Raw genomic sequence first — 20,000 nt, 5'->3', positions numbered from 1 at the left:
TTAAATTCCATTTTTACTATTAAAAAGATGAAGCCTTCTCATTTTTTTTATTTCAGTTTTGAATCCAATTTTGAAATCCAATGAAAATTTTGCGTATGGTGTTTCAATTGTGCTGCTGGAAATACGCATAAATACAGAGTATTACGCCAATAGTCTTCCTATCTTTTATTTGACTTTTTTATGATCTCTGAGGTTGAATTTAGCTCGGATTACAGAGCATCCCATGACGCCAAAGGTCTTTTAGAAGCCAGTTCCTCGTAGGAGTGCCTTGAATAATTCAGAAGCGGATTAGATACGTCTTTGTTGCCAGTTTCTTTTGTGGAGAGATAAGTCTGAGGTTCAGCGGTTTCCCTTCATGACTGACCTGTGCGTTGGGGATAGTGTATAGATATATTGTTCCTATTCAGTATAGTCTTGAGTATAGCCTACGTCATATGTCTGTTACTTATGCTTATAGCAACAATATCCGTTTTGACAGTTCTCGTTGCACAATCTCCCCCCCCCCTTCTAAATTAGAGAGCAAGTGTCGATTATATATATATATATATATATATATATATATATATATATATGTATGTATGTTTATGCATATATATTTATGTATGTGTATATATATATGTATATATATATATGTATATATATATATATATATATATATTTAATTTATCATGAATATTTTTTCCGGTCACGCTCAGTGGCATTGCGGGACTTGTAACTACTCAGTCTCTCCCAGTCCTTTGGCTATGGAGAAGATGAAGTAATCATACCCTGCTGAGAGGGGTTTTAGTTAGGAAAAGTGGTGGGAAGGGCTGAATCTGTGAGTCTTATATATCCATCTAAATATTTAGCCATTATTTTTTTGACGTGTCGCATACACTAGTTGTTGCATAAGAAGTATTTTCAACCGGCTGCTGATTTTCCTCCTCCTTCTTCTTCTACTTATTCTTCTTCTTCTTCTCTAAACTCGATCACAGACACGTACGTTCCTTGTGATTGGTTTTCTTGCTGTTTCCGGTCAGCGAATTGTTTTCTTTAATAATACTTTGCAAGTGTGGTAACAGTTTTAATTTTTGTCAATGCTGTTCTGTCTAGGTAGCAAACTACTTTGCAATATTTGTAAGCGAGATGCTGATGGTTGTCAGTTCAGTAATGTAACTTTAGATATAGTTTTTTCTTGTCACATTGACGTTGATAACTGTTAAATTGTATTGTAGGAAGTTCATAATTTCTTACTTGAAGGGTTACTTTTTTTGTTCTTTACTGCAGGGGAACCCTGCTATACAGGACCTTTCGTAATTGATTTTATCGTATACGTTCAAAGACATCTTAGCATTTCACACCGAATATTGCTCGTTTATTGTCAAATCCACATTATCGAAGCACCTAGAAAACTAGAAAGTTTTATTTCGTGAATATATACTGATGCTCGGCGCATTCTGAAAACTCTGACAGTTCTAAGCTGAGCCTAAATCTTTTCTAGAGAGAGAGAGAGAGAGAGAGAGAGAGAGAGAGAGAGAGAGAGAGAGAGAGAGAGAGAGAGAGAAAATATTCTTTGTTAGACGTCCATTGTTGCAGATAGATTGAATATATACAGAAAATCTCATTGATATTTTTTTGCGAGGTGTATTTGACTTGAGATTAATTACGTGTATCAGTGGTATAATGGTGTTTATATATTATGATAATTTATATTATTTGATAATAAATAAGAATGCATTAGGATAGTAACTTTGCCATTTGTCTTGATTAAAAGCTTTAAAGAAATAAATGCATTACTTCTAAATGCATTAAGAAGTAACAATGTCTTTTCTATTGATTAAAACTTTTAAAGAAATAAGTGCACTGCTTAATTTACTTGTCTTGTATGGCGTAAATTATTTCTGTAACTTGTCAAAGTTTTTATAGAGTTTAGTAACTTTCTTGTTACCTAATGTTTCACAGGAAATTCATTCACTCTGTTACCGTTTCTTTTCGTTCATAGTTCTATCAAGCCCCCCCCCCCCATTTTTTTTTCCCAAGTTAAATTTAAGGGTGTTCTAGAATATTTTTTTAAGTTTGATTCTTAGTGCCATTTAAGGGTCTTGTTTCTAGTATTTTTTTTTTATCTTGATTCTTAGTACAATTTAAGGATTTTCTATCTATATCTAGATTTTTTTTTTCAATTTTGATTCTTAGTACATTTTAATAGTCTTGTTTCTAGCATTTTTTAATCTTGATTCTTAGTACAATTTAAGGATTTCTCTCTATATCTAGCAACTTTTTAAAATTTTGATTCTTAGTACGATTTTTGGGGTTCTATCTAGATTTTTTAAAATTCTAATTCTTAGTACAATTTAAGAGTCTTCTATCCAGCCTTTTTAAAAATTTCAATTCATATTAAAACTTAAGGGTCTACCCTACGTTGCTGAATATCCTCCCAACGTTGCTGAATCCTCCCAACGTTGCTGAATAGCCTCCCAACGTTGCTGAATACCCCCCCCCCCCAACGTTGCTGAATACCCCCCCCCCCAACGTTGCTGAATACCCCCCCCCCCCAACGTTGCTGAATACCCCCCCCCAACGTTGCTGAACCCCCCCCCAACGTTGCTGAATACCCCCCCCCCAACGTTGCTGAATACCCCCCCCCCAACGTTGCTGAATACCCCCCCCCCAACGTTGCTGAATACCCCCCCAACGTTGCTGAATACCCCCCCCCAACGTTGCTGAATACCCCCCCCCCAACGTTGCTGAATACCCCCCCCCCAACGTTGCTGAATACCCCCCCCCAACGTTGCTGAATACCCCCCCCCAACATTGCTGAATACCCCCCCCCAACGTTGCTGAATACCCCCCCAACGTTGCTGAATCCTCCCAACGTTGCTGAAGCGCCTCCCAACGTTGCTGAATATCCTCCCAACGTTGCTGAATATCCTCCCAACGTTGCTGAATATCCTCCCAACGTTGCTGAATCACCTCCCAACGTTGCTGAATCGCCTCCCAACGTTGCTGAATATCTTCCCAACGTTGTCCTACGTTGCTGAATCTCCTCCCAACGTTGCTGAATAGCCTCCTAATGTTGTTGAATATCCTCCCAACGTTGCTGAATATCCCCCCATACCCAAGGATTGGCCTTATGACCCAAATTCAACAAATCAAATCAATCCTATGCGAATCTCAAGCAGCTTCTGTTTCGCTCTTAGTGGTCGAATTATTTGCCCTCCTGGGTTTTGTGCTTCTCCGGGCCAACCCTCTCACGCACCATCACCTAGTTTCTTCGGATTTTATGACCTCGTATAAAAAGAAGGTCCGGTTTGCACATGCACATTTTTTTCTCTCTCTCTCTCTCTCTCTCTCTCTCTCTCTCTCTCTCTCTCTCTCTCTCTCTCTCGCTCAGTAAACAGTAACACGGTAAATGAGTTCAAAAATAAGTTAGACAACTTTAAATGTCTAAATTAAATCGCTCTACCAAAGAGAAAAAATTAATGGAGTCTCAGCGAATGGACCAAAAAGTCTTTGAGACACCCAAAATTCTTGTAACTCCTTGTAAATCTCTCTCTCTCTCTCTCTCTCTCTCTCTCTCTCTCTCTCTCTCTCTCTTTCTCTCTCTCTCTCAGATCTGACAAGGGATGATTGTAGACTTAAATTCAACTTGCCTCTGTTGACATAAGCAGTGGATTATGTACCTAGTTGTTAGTCGACCGTTGTGGGTTGTAGCCAGGGCAGAGGGAGAGCGCCGGATGAAGAGGAGTGGAGAAAACTCTAAAATTTAATGGTGTATGTGTATGTATTTCTTTCCTGTCACGCTGAATGGCATTACCAAAAGTATGACTACTCGGTCTCTCCCCGTCCCTTTGGTAAAGGGAAAGAGGGTGAAGTCATATCCTGGTGATAAGGGGTACCCTTAGAGGTACAGTCGGAAACCACAATATCCCACAAATTGTCCAAGCTGCCATGTTGTAGTTAGGAAAAGGGGAGTGGTTGAGAAGTGTGCACATCTGAATATTTGGCTGTCCTTTCTGACGGGTTACGTACAACTATAGTCCATTTCTTTTAGCGGGTCATATTTGCACCGACTTGCAGCGGTGCCCATTTAGCTCGGTAAAGTTTCCTGATTTGCTGATTGGTTGGACAAGATAATTCTAACCAATCAGCGACCAGGAAACTTTTCCGAGCTAAAAGGGCACCATTGCAAGTCGGTGCAAATATGACTCGCTAAAAGAAATGGACTATAGTACTTAATATCCATTAAAGTCAAATATTTAGTTTTTCTTTTTTGTGACATCGATGGGAGACAATGGGTCGTATTTAATCTCCGTTGGAAGGGTTGATGAATTCTCTTGATGGCACTGTCTGGATTCCGCCCTCCCCCCCACACTTGCAAATGGAAATGTATGTGATCCCCTTCTCTGCTGTTATTGCTATTTTATTCACATTCGCGCGTCAAAGAATAAAGGCGGAAGGATAAGGGGAGGAGGAGAGAGATGTTGATGGTAATGAGATTCATCGTTTTTCCTCAGTTCTTTAGTTTCTCTCTCTCTCTCTCTCTCTCTCTCTCTCTCTCTCTCTCTCTCTCTCTCTCTCTCTCTCTCTCTCTTGGTAATAAGATTTTTCGTTTTTCCTCAGTTCTTTAGTTTCTCTCTCTCTCTCTCTCTCTCTCTCTCTCTCTCTCCTCTCTCTCTCTCTCTCTCTCTCTCTCTCTCTTTCTCTCTTGGTAATAAGATTTTTCGTTTTTCCTCAGTTCTTTAGTTTCCTCACTTATTCTCTCTCTCTCTCTCTCTCTCTCTCTCTCTCTCTCTCTCTCTCTCTCACTCTCACTCTCTCTCTCTCTCTCTCTCTCTCTCGGTAATAAGATTTTTCGTTTTTCCTCAGTTCTCTCTCTCTCTCTCTCTCTCTCTCTCTCTCTCTCTCTCTCTCTCTCTCTCTCTCTCTCTCTCGGTAATAAGATTTATCATTTTTCCTCAGTTCTTTAGTTTCTCTCTCTCTCTCTCTCTCTCTCTCTCTCTCTCTCTCTCTCTCTCTCTCTCTCTCTCTCTCTCTCTTGGTAATAAGATTTATCGTTTTTCCTCAGTTCTTTAGTTTCTCTCTCTCTCTCTCTCTCTCTCTCTCTCTCTCTCTCTCTCTCTCTCTCTCTCTCTCTCTCTCTTTTTTTTACTCATTTTCCATGCCTTCATTATCTTCGGTTTCTATAACAGCTCTTATTCATCTCACTCCATTGCCCACAACTTTTTCATTCTCTTCACTTTGTTCCTCCCCCTCCCCTCCCATTTCTATTCTTCATTCTTCATCTCTTTCCCCCCAATTCCTTCTTTCAACCCCCCCCCCTTGCTTCCCGCTCGCCAGGTTTCTTTGTTTTAAGAAATTTCTTTGTCGGAAGGGCTCAATTCAAGGTTTGTCTCTCAGGCCATTCCAATTTCTCGCCTCTGTTTCTCTTTTATTGGCGTTCTTTCTTTTCATTTTCACTTTTCACTTATTTTTATACTCGTTATTGGTCTCTGCTTTCTTTCTTTTCATTTTCCCTGTTCACTTAGTTTTATAGTTGTTTTCAGCCAATTGTTTTTCTGTGAATTCTTATGTTGCAGCTTCGATCGGTTTAGAAATTTTATTGCTTTTCCATTGATCTATCTCTAGATAGCTATTGTTCTTTGTGTATATATAGGTGGTTATTTTTATATAAAGATTACTGAATGACACCTCTTCTTTACTTATCTACATATATCTAATGGGGATATGTAGATGGCTATCTATTTTATAGATTACTGAACGATCTATCTCTTTACTTATATACTGTACATATATCTAATGGGTATATGTACAGTAGGTGGCTGTCTATTTTAATAGAAAAGTAACTGAACGACACCCATATTTGCTTATCTACATACATCTAAAGGTAGATAGATAGATTGACATTTTGGTTAGTTGACTGTAACGATTCCATTATGGGTTCGATAATAGTTTTGGTCTTGTAACTTCATCTTTCCCACATAAGGAAAATGTCTGATATATATATATATATATATATATATATATATATATATATATATATATATATATATTTATATATATATATATATATATATATATATATATATATATATATTTATATATATATAAAATTTACGGTCACGCTAAGCTACATTGCTATCCGTATAAATACCTGGTCTTTCCCCGTCCCTTGGGTTGGAAGTAGTCATACCTTGGTCAGAGGGGGTTACCCCGAGAGGTACACTTGAAAAACCACAACTGCAGTGCTGTAGTTAGGAAAGAGAGAGGTGTTGGCAGATTTGAACATCCGTGTGCGTGCGTGTGTGTGCATATCTCTTAAGTATTTATCCGTCATTTATGACAGGCTGTATGCACTAGTTTATGAATAAATGCCGTGAGCCAGTATAGTAGTATCCCAGGACCCAACCCTTCGGTAGTGTAAAAGTCGCATATAAATCCAATTCAGTTGGTTTCGCCTAAGGCTTCCGCTTCATAGATCAGAGTTTACGCCCTGCTGCCCTTGACACCCGTGTAACCAAAGGGTGGGTTAGTAAGATCTGTTCATTTTTAGGATTTGTTTAATACCATTTAGCTATAAGTGGAAATCAGCATCTGCTGGGGTCAAGAAAGAGCTTCGGGCTAGCAATTATGCTTAGAAACCTGAGGGCTTAACTTTCTTTGGGTGCTACCCCTTGCACGGGGAAACGCCTACACACACACACACACACACACACACATATATATATATATATATATATATATATATATATATATATATATATATATACAGTATATATATATATAAATATATATTTATACATATACATATATACATATACATATACATATATGCATATACATATACATATACATATACATATTACTGTTGAAGGGTGCGCTATTCATTTGTTTGTATTGAACCATTTACGTTGATTTGGTCACGAGATAATTTGCCAAGTTTTCCATTATATATAAGTTTTCCGCAAAATGCTGGACCGTTACCAGTTATCAAAATTGTCCCATCTTTAAGAAATATAAATTCTTATAGAATGATCAGTTCAACAAGTTTTTTTTTTTATTTAAGATTTAACAACTTGGAATTTCCTGTGTTCAAAAATGATTCCTCAGAAAATTTCTCCTTGTTTTTATTTTTTTTACTCTTATTTTTATTTCCCTAAAACATGATATTCTCTAGATTTTGTTGTTACAGTTTTGTTGCAGACCACGGTATCAAAACTGAACTTGCCTCCGGCTATGTTTTAGTTGGTGCATGAAGCCCCATCGTCTGCTCTTGTGGTTGAGGTAGTACACCAAACCTTTTATTATGCATATGGAAGGTACTTTCACTTGCCAACTTTTTTCCACTACATCCTTATACGATTGTGTGTTGGGTTAACGTACATGGAACAGGTATCTGCTTGTTTATGTATTTAAAGGAATAAGATTCTCTCTCTCTCTCTCTCCTCTCTCTCTCTCTCTCTCTCTCTCTCTCTCTCTCTCTCTCTCTCTCTCTCACTATGAAATTATCACTGTTCAGTTCTTTACTCGTGTTCTTGAATATATACAGAAAATATAATCTTATGATTTTCTCTCTCTCTCTCTCTCTCTCTCTCTCTCTCTCTCTCTCTCTCTCTCTCTCTCTCTCTCTCTCTCTCTCTCAGCATATAATTACCATATTGTTCAGCTCTTTATTTCTATTCGTGAATGTACACAGAAAATATGATCTTATGAGCACTTTTGTGTTTTCTTTAAGCTTATAATTATCTTATCTTAATCACCTGTCACTTTCTAAGTTGCTATTTAAATAATGACTGGACTGCAAGCATTGATTAAAACAGTAAACCTTTGTGACATGTTAGTCTATTACGTAGAAAAACGTACAATTTATAAGTATCGTTGTGCAAGGAATTCGTTAAATACAGGTTGTAAATTGAAAGTGTGCTGATTGAATTTTTATTATTATTATTATTATTATTATTATTATTATTTATCATTTTTTGCTAAGCTACAACCCTAGTTTGAAAAGCAAGATGTTATAAGCCTAAGGGGTCCAACAGTGAAAATAGCCCAGTGAGGAAAGGAAACAAGGAAAAATAAAACAATTTAGAACAGTAACAACATTAAAATAAACATTCCTATATAAACTATAAAAACTTTAACCAAAAAAAAAGGAAGAGAAATTAGATAGAATATTGTGTCCGAGTGTACTCTCAAGCAAGAGAACAATTAACACAAGACAGTGGAAGACCATGGTACAGAGGCTGTGGCACTACCTAAAACTAGAGAACAATGGTTTGATTTTGAGTGGCCCTCTCCTTGAAGAGCTGCTGACCATAGCTGAAGAGTCACTTCTAACCTTACCAAGAGGAAGGTAGACACTGAACAATTACAATGCAGTAGTTAACCCCTTGTGGGAAGAAGAATTGTTTTGTAATCTCAATGTTGTCAGGTGTATGAGGACAGGAGAATCTGTAAAGAATACGCCAGACTATTCAGTGTATGGGGAGGCAATGGGAAAGTGAACCGTAACCAGAGTGAAGAATCCAATGTAGTACTGTCTGGCCAGTCAAAGGACCCCATAACACTCTAGCTGGAGTATCTCAACGGGTGGCTGGTGCCCTGGCTAACCTACTACTATATTATCTCGAAATTATATGTTAGACGTATATAAAATTGTTAATTAAAACGTCTGTTAATAATATGTATAGCAGGCGTTATTAACAGCTATTTAGGTAATTGTTATTCACATGGAACTTTCAACACATTGACCCTGTCATATCATGTCTAAAACTTGTTGCTGAACGTATGCGGTGGTATGTATGTGTACAATATGTTAATGTCTGCACATTGAAATAGTTATTGGAATAATCTCATTGTTATTTAATGTACTGGATGTTATTGCCTTAAGGTATTTTTAGTATTGATGTAACGATAATTGCTTCTTTAACTTAATAGTTTTGTGTATGTAAAGTATTATTTTATCATCACTCATGGGAATAGAAAGGTTGCCATGTTATGTTTTAAAGTTGCTAATCGAGTTCCAACTGCGCGTAATCAACTACAACATGCATCGTGTATAATGACGTCTAGTGAAAGTTAAGTCTTCGAACATCAGCGTCTGGGAGCCCTACTTTTTTTTTTGGCTTGATATTCATATGACATTTTGATGCAGTCGTAACTTGTTCATTCCAGGCCATTCATAGGTCATATGACTGCTGTCTTGAATTAAGGTAATTGATCAAAATCATGTAAAATATGTAAATTTAGTGTCATCTACTTGTGGCCTAGCCTTTATTATTGTTATTGTTTTTTTAGCGTCACTATTCATGTATACTTTTCTTTCTTACCCTACGTTAAGGGGTCGGTAGCCTAATGCGCCCTCTCCAATGCTTTCTATCAAAGGCATACATTTATGCATTTTAAGCCAAAAAGGCATCAACTTGCAAAGCAATAACCCTTCATATTGTAAAAAAAGTGGGAATCCAATCATCAGAAACAAGCAGTGTAAGAAGAGTATTAGTTGTATTTAATCTGTATTTTTAGATTCGTATTCTCTATATTGAGTAGGTTGTATCTTTACAGAGTTTTAAGTTTTATTTCTTATAGATATGGTTATTACTCTTTTTGCAGTAAACATAGAATTATGTATATCTCATTTTCTTATTATATTTGGGTTGATTTATCTTCTCCCCATACTTATGGCTTAAATACAATTGCTTATTAAGTATGAACAGCATAAATGTTACATTATAATCCAGCTTTTTATCTCGACGTATTCGTTACTTGTCTTCATAAAGTTAAACTAACTGGTTTAGCTTTTGGGTCTCATAAAGTTAAAGTACTTTTGCTGACCTTAATGCTTATGGAGTTGTAGATCCAAATAGTATTCTTAATTTGTTTTTGGTGAAGATAGCAAGAGATTCTTTTATGCACTTAGAGGTTTACTAATGTTTTTTTTATTTGCTAAATTCTTATAGGCGCTAATTATTTTCTTTCTTTTTGTAGGGGAGTGGTCCTATGTGGGAGGATTTTCTGAGCCGCACCAACAAGCTTCATCATGCCCTCAAGTGAGTAATTTTTGAGTTAATTTATTCCTTAGGTTAAGTTCTTTCGATATTTGCTATCGCCCCTTTATAATAAAGAGCAAGTGTTTGGCTGTATGTATGAATGTACTGTATGTGTATATATAAATTATATATATATATATATATATATATATATATATATATATATATATATATATTTATATATGTATGTATATGTATATACAGTATATGTGTGTATATATATATATATATATATATATATATATATATATATATACACATATATATATAATTTGTTTATGTGTATATATATATATATATATATATATATAATATATATATATATATATATAATTTGTGTATATATGTATATATGTTTGTGTATATATATATATATATATATATATATATATATATATATATATATATATATATATATATATATATATATAATATATATGTGTGTGTGTGTGTGTGTGTGTGTGTCATTCTTTTCAGTCACGCTCAGATCTTCCCGTCCGTCTGGTAGAGTGAGGAGTAGTTGTCATACCCAGGTGAGAGTGGGTGCGTGTGTATGCATATCTAAATAATAGTCGTAATTGTTACGGATCGCGTACATTAGTAACTATTGATTGGAAAATTGAGTTTTAGTTACATTTATTATCTTGTTTAATATGCCCATTAATCTAATGAACTAAGCCTAAAAATGTTGACAGGTAGTTTGTTACACTTATAAATGTAAAAGGTAAAAATCTTTCAATATGTATAACGTTGCATGCCATTGGACAGCTTAAACTGGGGATGGTGTCACTTTCGGCAGTGTATTTTCATTAGTATTCCTGGTGTGGTAACTGTACCACGTCCGGAGGGGAGAGCAAGAGAAATATGTGGAGCGTGACTTCTATTTAGTTGCTGTATATCTTTCGTTTTGGGGCGATGCTAGGAATTGGCAGAATAGTCTTTTATTTTGCGTGATTATTATTACCTTTGCCAAGAAGGTTATAGAGTAGATTTGGATAATTCATTTATTCATTTGTCTGCGTTTCTGTCTGTCTGGACAGGGTTACGGAAGAACTAATCGACAGATTTTGACGAAATTTTCTCTACATATAGATCTTAGGTCATGGACGACCCGATTGTTTTTTTTTTTTTTTTTTTTTTTTTTTTTTTTTTTTTGGAGATGATCCGGATCCAAATTTATATTTCTCGCCCTTTTAAAGATAATGTCTAAAGAAATTGACGGATTTTGATGAATTTCCACCACAGTTTATATATAGGCCATGGAAGACTCCATTAACCTTTGGCGGACGTCAGAAATCTCTGATTGCTCATGTTTTTGTTATTTTATATCATCATCATAATCTAAGAGTACAAAAATTATTAGTATGGTAAGCATACTTCCATAAAATAAAAACGCATAATCTGAATAGAGCATTTTTAATCAGGTGTTTATAGTAAACAGGAAGTTCCTGTTGTCACTACTGCATTCCAAGCAAAGCGTGATATGACTGGAATAATTAACTTCGTAAACTATTCAGTTTATTTTTAGTTGTTCCCACAGTTTACGGATTGTTGTGACCATCTCAAAACGCAGCAGTAATATTAAGTGGAAGATTGTTTGTATATTGCTTTACGTCCGCAAGATCTTTTGTGTCACAATTGGGTTACTTTACAACAACATTTACTTTACTTTAAGGGCTGCTTTCCGGGTCATATCACGCAGGGGAGCCCTGTGCACTACAGGACCTATAGTCCATTTCTTTTAGCGATGCATATTTGCACCGACTCGCGGCGGTGCCCTTTTAGCTCGGAAAAGTTTCCTGATCGCTGATTGGTTAGAATTATCTTGTCCAACCAATCAGCGATCCGGAAACTTTTCCGAGCTAAAAGGGCACCGCTGCGAGTTGGTGCAAATATGCATCGCTAAAGAAATGGACTATAGAAGATCAAATTATCTTATACATTCTTCAGTATTTTGCGTATCACACAGCATAATGAGGGTTTATTGTCAAATCCACATTAGGGAAGCGCTTAGACCATAAGAGTGTCTTCAGTTTCTTCAGTTTCTTCTTGACAGCCTTAATATCTTCAGTCTTTCGGATGCCTAGTGGGAGCTTGTTGTATAGTCTTGGGTATGACCTTTATATTCTGTAAACAAATAAGATATTTATCGATGGTTTGGGTATGAAGATATTTTAAGAAAACGTAACAGCATTGTTATTATTATTATTATTATTATTATTATTATTATTATTATTATTATTATTATTATAATAATGATAATAATAGTAATAATAATAATAATAATAATAATGATAATAATTTATTATTATTATTATCATGATGTTAAGAATTGTCTGTTATTTAGTCTTGACAACAATACATTCAGTAATTCATTTACTATATAAATTAAATGAGTAATCCGACGTAATAGCATTAAACAGCAAAAAGATAAATGACTTGTAAATTTAAACCATCATGTTAATGATATTCTTTTGCGAAGCTTCATGTTAGAATGCTGTACAGTATATAACATATTACCTGCTTAATTTCATTCAACAAAATAAAATCAGTCGTTGGAGTTGGCTTGAATATTTCATACTCTGGGGTTGCTTGTATCACGTTTAATTCAAACGCAATTATATTATATAACATGTTTTAAATTGGGCTATTTGTTTAATGTTACTTGAATGCGTTATTTTTTTTATTGCTTGATTTGGTTTGCAGTAATCTGTGAAGAGTTCTGTTCAGTAAACAATTCTGTGATCTTGAATATCTGAATACAGAATGATTGAAAGTTGGGTATGTGATAAGATTAATTCTTAAGGAACTTCCACTTATCGTGATGATCGATAATTTAACGAAACTACAGTATTTAAGGCCAGATTTAAACGACATTTTAAGGAAAATACAGCATTTAAGGCCAGATTCAAATGGCATTTTAACAAAACTATAGTATTTAAGGTCAGATTCAAACGATAATTTAACGAAACTACAGTATTTAAGGCCAGATTTAAACGACATTTTAAGGAAAAATACAGCATTTAAGGCCAGATTCAAATGGCATTTTAACAAAACTATAGTATTTAAGGTCAGATTCAAACGATAATTTAACGAAACTACAGTATTTAAGGCCAGATTTAAACGACATTTTAAGGAAAATACAGCATTTAAGGCCAGATTCAAATGGCATTTTAACAAAACTATAGTATTTAAGGCCAGATTCAAACGATAGTTTAACAAAACTATAGTATTTAAGGTCAGATTCAAACGATCGTTTAACAAAAAATACGGTATTTAAGGCCAGATTCAACTATATTTTAACAAAACTATAGTATTTAAGGTCAGATTCAAACGATAATTTAACAAAACTATAGTATTTAAGGCCAGATTCAAACGATAATTTAACAAAACTATAGTATTTAAGGCCAGATTCAAACGGTATTTTAACAAAACTATAGTATTTAAGGCCAGATTCAAACGATCGTTTAACAAAAAATACGGTATTTAAGGCCAGATTCAACTATATTTTAACAAAACTATAGTATTTAAGGTCAGATTCAAACGATAATTTAACAAAACTATAGTATTTAAGGCCAGATTCAAACGGTAGCTTAACAGTATTTAAGACCAGATTCAAAATTTGTTATATTTTCATGTTAACAACCTACTGGACCGGGAAAATTTTCCTTCTATCGTTTAATTGTTCAAGTATATAAAGGTCCCTTGGTGATTATTAAATGTAATTAGTAAGAGGAAACTATTCATAAGACAATCACCGAAACATCATACAGTATACAAAGTTCCCTTTGTAGTAGGAAGCATTTGTTTCGCATCAAGCTCTGATGGTTCAGGTGTACCAACCGTGTGTCACACGATCGTACATAATTCATTTTGTATATATTATGCTTGTATCTTCGCTCTTCCCTCGCACTAAAAAGAACCAGAATAAACATGTCTGCGTTTCTCCTATGTAACATTGTCTGTTTCTCGAACATGTAATTTCCTGTTTCCTTGAGGTTTTGTATATAAAGGAGTGTTCTATAATAAATTAACTCGGTTGCTTTCACACTGCCTTTGAGTTCACAACCTTCCCTTGGCCCGTCACACAGGGTTCACAAACTTTATTTTTGATAAATCCTAATAAAATATGTATTTGGAAGAATCTTTAAGCTGTAGTAACGTAATGATTGCTGAGAATTTTATGTACATAGAGGTACTAAAAGAACGGGTATTACTACTACTACTACTACTAGGTAAGCTACAACCCTAGTTGGAAAAGCAGGATGCTATAAACACATGTGCTCAAGCAGGGATAGATAGCCCAGTGAGGAAAATATTAAATTCAATGAAATTAAAATTTTCATTGTTAACAGTTGTCATTTTTCGAAAATCATGTGATCCACAATAAGCTTATCTTTCCTTTCTTCTGTTGCCTGCAGTTGTTTCCTTAATTGCATCTCATTTTTTGTAACATTTTAAAGATTTTTTTTTCTCAGTCGCTTGTCAGATTTATTGAAGCCCATCGTCAGTTGAAGAGTGATTAAAGTTGAGGACGGTCTCCTTTTTTTCAAGATCTTTTATGGATCCCGGATGAAAGATAGGAAGTTATGAAGATGGCTTATGAGAGTTAAAAAGTAGGGGAAGAGGGAGAGACTAATTAATTGGCAGACAAAGATTGTTTGATTGGCACGTGGATTGAATTACTCACTTTCAAAAGGATTTATTTTTTGGAAGATGGTGTTCAATTTAGTGATTAAAACAGACTAATGAAGTTATTGTGTAGAATGCACTGTTAGAAAAAACCGTAATTTTTATCTGAAATTCCCCGTAAAAATATACTGTTCTCAACCGTATTTCAGTATAAAAACAGGCTAGAGTAATTTTACCTTACTTTATTATCTCTTACGGGTTGGTGACCGTAATGTCACTCTTTTACGTTAATATAACTGTTTTTAAACGGTAAAATCCTGGAATAAATGTTGCTAGACTTTTACCGTGTTTTTATGCAAATTTTTAAGTAGTTTCAAAATCCTGCAATTGACTTGATTCATATTTATTTTTTAGATTTTATTTATATTAACCGTAGTCATTTTATAAGGCATATTAACGATAATAGGCTTAAAACTAATTATTGCAAATGTAGTCTTTACTTCTTGCAGAATCATTTTAGACAGCTGCTGATAGACAGCGGGTGTGTATAGCCTATCTTATAAATTTCCATTTTCTTAATTACGGCGAAAGGAAGGACTCACGTGCGATTAAGCGCCATTAGCCTGATACAGGGGTACACTCTCTCTCTCTCTCTCTCTCTCTCTCTCTCTCTCTCTCTCTCTCTCTCTCTCTCTCTCATTGATGTTTTACATTGAATATATTTTCTGACTTAGTTTCCTCCGACAGTAAATCGGATACGGGGTAACTTTCCACCACCTCTCTCTCTCTCTCTCTCTCTCTCTCTCTCTCTCTCTCTCTCTCTCTCTCTCTCTCTCTCTCTCTCTCTCTCTCTCTCTCTCAGTGATGTTTTACATCGAATATCATTTTCTGACTGAGGTAGTTTCCTCCAAGTGTAAATCGGATACAGGGTAACTTCCACCACCTCTCTCTCTCTCTCTCTCTCTCTCTCTCTCTCTCTCTCTCTCTCTCTCATTGATGTTTACATCGAATGTGATTTTCTGACTGACGTTGTTTCCTCCTAGTGTAAGTCTGATACGGAGTAACCTTCCACCCCCCCTCTTCTCTCTCTCTCTCTCTCTCTCTCTCTCTCTCTCTCTCTCTCTCTCTCTCTCTCTCTCTTATTATCATCTGTCGGACGCAATTTCCTCCGGCTTCTCTTCATTGGAGACTTTTAACTTTGAGCGTCGCCAAGAGTCAACGGGTGAAAAATGCTGGTAATTGAAGGACCTTGGCGAGTGTGGTCCTTGATGTGACCCTTGGTGTGGAGTGATAGCTTGAAGGGTAAGCGACAACGTGACTCCAGAACTGCAATTTGACCTGATCTGGGCGTTGTTGTGAGGGGGGGGGGTGAGAGGATGGTGGGGAAGGGGTGTAAGAGAGGGTTACTTAGGGAAGATAGATGATCATGTTGATCAGTGAAAAACATTGTAGATATTAATTTATGCATTTTTAAACTGTCTTTTGAAGATTGATTAAGGATGCTAATGGCCTTCAAGTACATAGTATAGTATGAATTCAATACATTATTCCTGGTATTGTGCAGTATCTTCTATTTTTACTTGTCCTTTTTGTTACCTTAATTTAAGGGTTGTTTTCCTGATCCTATCACACAGGGGAACCTTACACACCACCGGGTCCTACAAGATCATTTTATTGTATACACTCGTAGGTATTTTGTGTACCACACAGCGTATTGCGTTATATATGAAGGTTATCTCTCAGTATATATTAACCAATTGCGACCTGTTATAAGAGTGATGTAAAATGAAAAGTTTTTACTTCATTAATATCGATGATTTTCAACCCCTGAACTTGAAAATGTCAATACGAAATCCAGTATATTTGCTTCAATATCATGTAATATCCAATTATTATTATTATTATTATTATTATTATTATTATTATTATTATTATTATTATTATTTACTGCCGAGTAGATAATGCCAGGCCGTTACAGGAACACAGACAACTATAAATCGAATGCAGTAACTTGAAGCTATTAGGATGCCCGCATTGCCTCTGAGCTTTAGTATGGCTTCATTCAAGGGTAAATTGATAAGATACAAAGTCAAGGGATTGGCTTCGATAATATTTCGTGATCTAGATAAATTTTATCGGATGTTGTTGATTCACACGGACGAGGTAACTGATTTTTAATGAGGATTATTAGTGGTAATATTTTTTGGTGGAATAGAAAAGAATTATGTTGTAATCACCCCGATGTAAAGAATAAGTGTGTAATATATATATATATAAATATATATATATATATATATATATATATATATATACATATATATACATATATATACATGTATATATAATACATATATATGTATATATATAATATATATATATACACACACATATATATATACATATACATGTATATATAATACATATATATGGCTATATATATATACAATATATATATATATATATATATATATATATATATATATATATATACATGTATATATAATACATGTATATATAATACATATATATATATATAATATATATATATATATATATATATTATATATATATATATATCTAGTCCCATTCCTCTCCCCGTCCCTCGGGTAGGGTGAAAGGGAGTATTCATACCCTGGTGAGAAGGGGTTGCGTTAGTATGCATGTATATTTAAATATCTAGCAGTCAATTTTGACGGGTCGCATACCAATAGCTATGAAATAACCCTTATTGATTGTTAGTTCTTTAAGCTGGTCAAGTCCCCTTTGGATTATGGTGTAGAACGGTTGAGTAATTTAAAGTACTGATGAAAAGTTGCTTAAGGGTCAACCCCGTTTAATTGCAGATAGTGTTTCACTGTCCCTCCACTTTTCCTTGTTGGCTTGGCTATATTTGAATGCCTTTGTTTATGCGGTGAACAAAAATTCATAAGCTCATATTAATGCTCGGATTTATTAAAAAAAAATTAGAAGCGAAAGTTCATTTGAAGTAATTATCTCTGTGTCAATTATGATGGTAACTTTATAGTCTAATCCAAATATTGGAGAAGCAAGTTTTAATATTGATTTTTTTTTTCTAATAATATTGTAACTATTGATACTCGTTTTGAAATATTCTCTCTCTCTCTCTCTCTCTCTCTCTCTCTCTCTCTCTCTCTCTCTCTCTCTAAAGTAATGAATTACTACCTGGGTGTAGTTGACTGTTATTAGCTCCAGCTGGAGTGGAGAGAGTGAGTGATCAGCACTCCGTGAAAATATAGACCTTCATAACATAATTGAAAACGGCAGGGCCTGTAGAGGTAATTTTCATCCCTCCAGGATGAACTATTCTCTCTCTCTCTCTCTCTCTCTCTCTCTCTCAGCGTATAATGTCTTTGTTGACGTTGATAATTTGTCTTTTTTAATTTCTTGGGGCGTCCAACTGAGCTAGGTTCCACTACCACCTTCCTTGTCATCAATTATCTTCATTGGGCTTCCGTTAGTTAATTTAGTTCCACCTACGCATTCTCACTCCCCTCCTCACACATGTTCTCTTACACATCCTTAAGGTCTTCTCACTTACTTTGAAGACTAATCCACAGGTTGTGGCAGCCGATGTGGTAACATCCCTGACTGGTGAACGCTCAAACTTTAGTTTTTTTGGTCCCTGCAACTTCACCATCCTTTTGTGCTAAGGATGGGTGCTTCGGGGGAGCCTATAGGGTCTATCTGCTGAATCATCAGCAGCCATTGCCTTGCCCCCCTTGGTTCTAGCTTGGATGGAGGGGCGGCTTGGGTGCTGATCATATGTATATGGTCAGTGTCTAGGGCATTGTCCTGCTTGATAGGGCAATGTCACTGTCCCTTGCCTCTGCCATTCATGTGCGGCCTTTAAACCTTTATAGCGTATATGCCTTGATATTTCACAAGTAACTGGATGCTTTCAACTCCAGTTTTTACTTTGATCCATTGAACGTTGATCTTATAAGATTAGAAATAAGTAGTTTTGTATTTTTGTGTGGCAAACTTGAGAATATTGGTTAGATTTTCATGACCGCTAATTGCATGTGATTTTGTAATATGGTTCTAGAAAAGGTTATATATTCTTTCTCTTTCAAAAGAAATAACTATAGCACTTTTTATGAAGTCTAGGAAATGATTATAAAGTTTCGTTTAGTAGCTTCTTAATTTTGGATATGCCAAGTCTTAGCCTTTTTATTATATTATCATCCTGCTTGTTCATGATTGACTCTCTCTCAGATCTTATTTCATAGCCTTTTTACATTATCTTCTTGTTTATGATTGACTCTCTCATGATCTTAATTTTAGCCTTTTTATATTATCATCTTGTTTGTGATTGACTCTCTCCCAGATCTTATTTCTTAGCCTTTTTTATATTATCATAATGTTTATAATTGACTCTCTCTCTCTCAGATCTTAATTTTAGCCTTTTTATATTATCATTATGCTTGTTATGACTGACTCTTTCTCACTCTCTCGGATCTTATCTCTTAGCATTTTTATTATATTATCACCCTGCTTGTTATGACAGACCCTTTCTCTCTCAGATCTTATTTCTTAGCCGTATTATATCATCCTGCTTGATATGACTCTCTCTCTCTCTCTCTCTCTCTCTCTCTCTCTCTCTCTCTCTCTCTCTCTCTCTCTCTCTCTCTCTCAGATCTTATTTCTTAGCCTTGTTATATCATCCTGCTTGATCTCTCTCTCTCTCTCTCTCTCTCTCTCTCTCTCTCTCTCTCTCTCTCTCAGATCTTATTTCTTAGCCTTATATCATCCTGCTTGATATGACTCTCTCTCTCTCTCTCTCTCTCTCTCTCTCTCTCTCTCTCTCTCTCTCTCTCTCTCTCTCTCTCTCTCTGATCTTATTTCTTAGCCTTTTTATTATATCATCCTGCTTGATTTGACTCTGTCTGTCTCTCTCTCTCCCTCTGTCTGTATCTCTCTCTCTGTCTGTCTCTCTCTCTCTCTCTCTCTCTCTCTCTCTCTCTCTCTCTCTCTCTCTCTCTCAGATCTTATTTCATAGCCTTTTTATTATATCCTCCTGCATGTTATGACCGACTCTCTCTTCCCTCTCAGATCCTATTTCTTCTGTTTTTCCGACCTTTTAGTAATGGTGCGCCGTTCTCTATTTTTAGCTTTTGTCTTTGGATTGTGGGTGTCCCCCTTGATTACAATCCCGTTGAGTAGAAAAGGGAGGTCTTTTGTCCCCGTCCCTTCGTTGCCTCCCAAATTGTTTTGATGGCTCCTGATTTTAACTCTGGCTCTATTGATTATTCGGGTTTTTTTGTGAATAGGCCATGAGTTGAGACCTTGCTGCAGAATGGGAAGGGTAGGAGAGAGGAG

Source organism: Palaemon carinicauda, chromosome 6, assembly GCF_036898095.1.
Source record: "Palaemon carinicauda isolate YSFRI2023 chromosome 6, ASM3689809v2, whole genome shotgun sequence".
Taxonomy (NCBI): Eukaryota; Metazoa; Arthropoda; class Malacostraca; order Decapoda; family Palaemonidae; genus Palaemon; species Palaemon carinicauda.
This window is presented reverse-complemented; position numbering follows the sequence as displayed.